This window comes from Pipistrellus hanaki (assembly GCF_964339955.1).
Source record: "Pipistrellus hanaki genome assembly, chromosome: 5".
Taxonomy (NCBI): domain Eukaryota; kingdom Metazoa; phylum Chordata; class Mammalia; order Chiroptera; family Vespertilionidae; genus Pipistrellus; species Pipistrellus hanaki.
In genome coordinates this window covers 32792058-32798824 of record NC_140507.1, presented here as the reverse complement: position 1 = coordinate 32798824, position 6767 = coordinate 32792058, and the positions used below count along the sequence as shown (strand labels likewise).

General features: G+C 41.8%; 1 pseudogene across 1 annotated transcript; it reads left to right on the top strand.

Annotated features, from left to right (window-relative positions):
* The first annotated feature begins 1323 nt into the window (after positions 1 to 1323).
* On the top strand, positions 1324 to 5361 carry LOC311622664 (importin subunit alpha-1-like; annotated as a pseudogene). Its single transcript has 3 exons — positions 1324 to 1339; positions 3972 to 4562; positions 4595 to 5361. The product of its transcript is annotated as an importin subunit alpha-1-like (transcript).
* Positions 5362 to 6767: the final 1406 nt, after the last annotated feature.

The following is a 6767-nucleotide window of genomic DNA, read 5'->3' as shown; positions in this document are numbered from 1 at the left end:
TGTGTGTGTGTGAGAGAGAGAGAGAGAGAGAGAGAGAGAGAGAGAGAGAGAGAGAGGGAAAGAGGAGAGAGAGATTCAGATAAAAATGAAGTTTGCCTTTGATTCTATCACATTCTCATTGTAAAGAGTACCAAGATATAATTTTTCTTCTATTATTCCTCTTTGTTTACCTTCATTTAAAAAGTGTTCAGTTTCCTCCTTTTTGATGAGTCATAAACTATCACTTTATTTTTTTATGAGTTAGTATACATGTTATTTAAATGGCAGTAGATTTTAAAAACTTACATATGTAATTAAAATAATCAAGATTCTGAAGACATTTATTTCCAACATAAGGGAAACATTAAACAATTTGAAAATTCTTGTTCTAAATTCATATTACTGTAACTTTGGGTTCATACTCCCTGATTTTAGAAAATTTTTGCACTGCTCTACTTTCTTTTCATGATCTCTTACCACTTCCTTCTCTATTGAGCTGACCTTTTATTTTAATGCGTTTTCCAGAGGGAACTGCTGTAATAGAAGTGATCTATTGTTAGACATGATTTCAGATGACAACTTGAAAGTATTGGAGAAATTTATGCTGTTACTTAATTGAACAAGAATAGTCAGTTTGGTGAGGAACTTTTTATTTTAATCTGGCAAAATCAGGATAACTCAGCATCAAGGTTTTAGGTAAATATTAAACTTCAGAAACAGGAGGAAGATGAGGAGATATGGGTTCTAGTTTTGCTAAGATGGTGAAATAGTAAGTTCCATGTTCCATTCAATCAAAATTATACCTATTTTTTTTAGATCCAGAGACATAGAAGCATGGAACAGATTGTCGAATCTCAGAGGGAAGGCGGGGGTGGATGGGTGGGTGGGAAGAGGTCAAACAAAGAACTTGTTTGCATATATGCATAACCCATAGACACAGACAATAGGGCAGTGGAGGCCTGGGGAAAGGGGCAGGACTGGGCTATAAGGGGCCAAAGAGGGGGGGGGGGGGGGGCGGGAATATGCAATTCGCTCAACAAAGATTTTTTTAAATAAGAAAAAGACCAAAAAAAATTTGTCAGATTGCCAAAAATATATATTTTGGTGTGCCGCAGAATTTTAGTAATTAGTTTACTAATAGGGACACTCTACTCCCTAGGCAGTAACTGGAGGGCTGTAGTGGAGAAATAAGCATTGGAGAACAGCTGGTCAGTCTATTCCTATGTTAGTAATGCCTTGCCTGAGCAGGACGGTTCTGCACACAGCAACACTCCCTACACTGGCAATGTTGCTGATCCTCTCAGCTGCTGGGGAAGGGGTCTGTAGTAAAGTTTGCAGGTCACGATGGTCCCAAGGCAAAGTAAGAAAAAGGCAAATGAGTCTTAAAAATCCTTCCTTTTCTCTAACTTTAGCATATACTATCAGAATTACCAGGGTAGCTTGTATAACCCTAGACTGCTAGGGCTTGCCCTAAATTGCTGATTTAGTAGGTCTGGAATTAGCCAAATATTTGCATTTCTAATAAGTTATGAAATGATACTGATGTTACTGGTATGAAGACCTCCTTCGGAGAACTACTGTTCTAACCCATTCTCTCATTTGCTGCCTATGGTTTTTCTCTGCCCAAGGCTGCTGCTCCCCAACTATTCTATGAAAACCAGTTCTCAGATGGTCTTCCATCTCAGAAGGAGGGTTGGGAAGTTAAAGAAGCAAAAGGGAACTGTGGATTTAAGGAACTAACAAAGTAGTACCCTCCCCTGGGCCAAGTGGCTATTAGGTCCAGCTCTGACTACAAGGAAGAGCTGCTGTGCAGGAGACACCCCTGTGGAGCAGGACTTGCTTTAGTGGGGCTTTGGTGCACACCGAGTCCACTTCTTGAGTGTGTCACTCGTAGATGTGGTAGAGTTGTAATCTGGTGTGGTCTGAAGCTGTCCACCGGGTGCACTAACTCTGGGACCTCCTGGGAGGTGCAAAGTCAGCCACTACCTATGCCTTGCCTGGAGCCACCTGACATGAGCTACAGAGCAGTCTGCAGATGGCTATCACTTGTGTTGGTCTTGCAGGTGCCCAGGAGAGGCCAGCTGTGAGCCTTTGCAAGCTGTTGCTGGTGCCAGGTCTGGGTCCATTTATTGAGAGGTATAGAGCACCCTGAGTCCAGCTGCTACTTGTGTGAGAGATTTTAGGAAAGTCTGAACCCTGAGTCAGGATAGGCCATTCATATGGGAAAGCCACAGAAAACATCTTGGGTGGGGCTGAAAATTGAGTGGGGCAGGATCTCAGGTAATTGCAGGGGCTGGGCAAACAGTGTGGGCCAGTTTGCTAGAGACTCAGGTATAGCGCCTGCCAGTCAGCTTTGTGGGAGTGGGAGGTCTTAGCAGAGGAACAATGGCCTATGCCAGCAGCATTTTTGTCAGGGAGTAGCTGCCCTCCAGTTGTTACCCTAATGCCAGATAATTTAGTTCATCCCAATATGTCTCTGGTTCCTTTCAAGCTACTGCCCTAGCAGTGAAACTCAGAGGGAGGGAGTCCAAGTAAATCCATGTGCTGATCCTTTAAGAGGAACTGCCTGGGTCTCTGGCTGTTTCCATGTCACTTAGCCACAATCCTCACTGGATTTTACATCCTGAAGTAACATCTCTTCACAACACTGAAACCCTGGGCTGAGGGGTTTGGGACCCCTTGCTCCTCACAGAGGCCTCTTCAGCCAAGAAATCCCTCCTGATTAAAAACACACCACAGCCCTAGCTAGTTTGGCTCAGTGGATAGAGGGTCAGACTGTAGACTGAAGGGTCCTGGGTTTGATTTCAGTCAAGGGCACATGCCTGGGTTGCAGGCTCGAGCCCCAGGAGGGGGCATGCAGGAGGCAGCTAATCAATGATTTTCTCTCACTAATGTTTCTAACTCTCCCTCTCCCTTCCTCTCTGAAGTCAATAAAAATATATATTAAAAAGTTTGGTGTACTTGCTTAGCAAAGCACCACACATGGGTGTCAGACCAGCCCCTTCCACACCTCTGCTCTCCTCCCAATCTCGATGTACTTTCTTCTATATATCTCTAGTTGCAGGGTTTCCATTTTGCCAGATTTCAGGTGGATCTAAATGATGGTGGTTTTATATTTTAGTTGTAATATTGACGTGCTTGTGGGAGGATGTGAGTACCACATTTATTTACTCTGCCACCTTGTTTCCACTGGCAGTTTTCATCAATCAAGTACTTTGTCTTCTTTATCAATTCTCTCCTAAAAAATATTTGTGATTTGGATTATATTTAGCTCCTCTAGGACAGTAGTCAGCAAACTGCAGCTCGCAAGCCATGGTTTGCCACTCTGTTGACTAATGAGTTTGCCGACCACTGCCTTAGGGAAAAACACTTAAAAAAACATTTTGATAATGTACTAAGGTCTTTAACCTGAAATCAAAACTTCTGGGTAAGGGTAATACCTTAGCAGTGGTCAGCAAACTCATTAGTCAACAGAGTGGCAAACCGCAGTTCTAGGAAATGTAATCACTTAAATGAATTGTAAAATGTATGAAATAATTTGTGAGGCAAATAGGCACTGGTTGAAAGTAATATACCTTTATAAAAACTCCCAAGTTTTTCCAATACATTGCTGTACAGTGGACTGTTACTCCCTTCACCTCACATCCCCCATTCCTGCTCCTTTCACCACCACATCCCAAGAGGATTATACACCACATTTTTTGCCACATGCCTTTGCACTTACCCCTTCCAATGAGGGATGGAGTTTATTTTCCTATCCTAGTGATGTTGGTATTGACCACATGACTTATTTCAGCTAATGGAAACATTATAAAGGCATCATGTGTTTCTACTTGCCCTCTTATGCCTCATTCATCCCCAGGATGGACATCCTCCCGTTTGTTCACTGGTCCTAGGAGAAAGGTGAAAAAGAGGGGAAGCAGAGCTGCCTGGTCTATTCTAGTCAACAGAGCCTTACGTGGAGCCATCCCAATTGATTTAACATCCTGAAGTAACATTTCTTCACAACAAAAATGCTAATTCACCAGCTGCCCACCTTAACAGATTCAAGAACAAGGAGAAAGACAGTACAGAAATGAGGCGGCGCCAAATAGAAGTTAATGTGGAGCTGAGGAAAGCTAAGAAGGATGACCAAATGCCAAAGAGGAGAAATGTGAGCTCATTTCCTGATGATGCTACTTCTCCACTGCAGGAAAACCGCAACAACCAGGGCACTGTAAATTGGTCTGTTGAGGACATTGTCAAAAGCATAAATAGCAACAATTTGGAAAGCCAGCTCCAAGCTATTTAGGCTGCAAGGAAACTGCTTTCTAGGGAAGAACAGCCACCCATAGACAACATAATCCAGGCTGGTTTGATCCCAAAATTTGTGTTCTTTTGGGAAGAACTGATTGTAGTCCCATCCAGGTTGAATCTGCTTGGGCCCTCACTAGCATTGCTTCTGGGACTTCGAAACAGACCAAGGCTGTAGTAGATGGAGGTGCTATCCCAGCATTCATTTTTCTGTTGACATCTCCCCACGCTCACATCAGTGAACAAGCCATATGGGCTCTAGGAAACATTGCAGGTGATGGTTCAGTTTTCTGAGACTTGGTTCTCAAGTGTAGTGCGATAGCTGCTGGGCCATTTCCTACCTTACTGATGGTCCAAATGAACGGATTGAAATGGTTGTGAAAACAGGAGTTGTGCCCCAACTTGTGAAGCTTTTAGAAGCTACTGAATTGCCAATTGTGACTCCTGTACTAAGAACCATAGGAAATAGTGTCCCTGGGACAGATGAACAGACACAGGTTGTAATAGATGCGGGAGCGCTTGCTATCTTTCCCAGCCTGCTAATGAACTCCAAAACTAATATTCAGAAGGAAGCTACATGGACAATGTCAAACATCACAGCTGGCCACCAGGATCAGATACAGCAAGTTGTGAATCATGGATTAGTCCCATTCCTCATTATTGTTCTTTTGAAGGCAGATTTTAAGACACAAAAGGTAGCTGTATGGGCTGTAAATTGTATACCTTGTTCATTGTGGCATAATAGAACCACTGATGAACCTCTTAACTGCAAAAGATACCAAGATTATTTTGGTTATTCTGGATGCCATTTCAAATAGCTTTCAGGCTGCTGAGAAAGTAGGTGAAACTGAGAAACTAAGTATAATGATTGAAGAATGTGGAGGTTTGGACAAAATTGAAGCCCTACAAAACCATGAAAATGAATCTGTGTATAAAGCTTCACTAAACTTGATTGAGAAATATTTCTCAGTAGAGGAAGAGGAAGATCAAAATGTTGTGCCAGAAACTACCTCTGAAGATTATACATTCCAAGTTCAGGATGGCACTTCTGGGACCTTTAACTTTTAGACTACTAAAATATAAAGTTGTTTGTTGTGTACTATGTTTGGTATAAGTATGTCTTGCTGTTTCTCTACTAAGAACTCTTTTTAAATGTGATTTATTATTGTAGCACTTTTTACAACAAGTCTATACTTGAGCAGTTCCAAACTGTACATATTGTATAAAGCTTCCATTCTCAGTGAGTTTCTTACGTCTATGTGGAATTTCATATCTTGTAGTCTCCTGTAAATAAAGATTAAATTACACACACACACACACACACACAAAAAGAAGAGTATCATTAGAACTATATTTGTTTGTTCCTTTTCATCTTTCTGGTTGTGGTTCATGAAAGAAATGGTCACTTACACATATATTCAGGCCAAACAAACAATTTTTTTTTTTTAAATATTAGTCATCTGTGTCTGTCCTCTTTTTTTTTTTTTTTTTAATAGATTTTATTGATTTTACACAGAGAGGAATTGAGAGGGACAGAGAGCTAGAAACGTCGATGAGAAAGAAACATCGACCAGCTGCCTCCTGCACACCCCCCACTGGGGATGTGCCTGCAACCAAGGTACATGCCCTTGACCGGAATCGAACCCGGGACCCTCCAGTCCACAGGCCAACGCTCTATCCACTGAGCCAAACCGGTCCCGGCCAAACAAACAATTATTTTGTCAACTTCTATTACCCCTTGCTCCAAAGGTCAGGTAGGGAGTCTCCTGGCTGAAGGTTAAGATTTATCATCTCCCCACGCTGGTGTAGCAAAGGAGTAAGTTTATGGATAATTTTTATATGTACTTATTCATCCTCCATTGCATTTTATAGAGAATTTGAGGCAAGGAGTTGCCAAACAGTCAGAGAGGCTGGAAAATACAGGCTTTTATGTGGGTGGTAAACTACTGGATAAAAATGAGCAGAAAGGGAGAATGGGAAGCACTTAACCATTTATGTCACAGTGATAAATACATGTATTTTGCTTCTGAATTTATGATACTATAAAATGCTTGCTTTTTCCTGACTTACATTTTCATTAATTCAACATGTTTATTCTTTCAGATTGTAGCAATTTATATGGGTACAAACCCTGTGCTGTACAGTTGTCCAGCATAAGGCACTTCTTTTGATATTGTTGTTGTTAATCTTCACTCGAGGATATTTTTCCGTTGATTGTTAGGGAGAATGGAAGAGAGACAGAAAGACAGAGAGAAACATAAATGTGAGAGAAACACATCAGTTGGTTGCCTCCTATACGCACCCTAACCAGGGCCCAGGCCGAGGAGAAGCCTGCACCCAAGGTATGTGCCCTTGACTACAATTGAACCCTAGACCCATTAGTCCACAGGACACATTCTATTCACTGAGCCAAACCAGCTAGGGCACACAGGTACATCTTAACAAGTTATACATCTGAATGAGATGCCCGATCGAAATATAGTGGTCTAGAATTA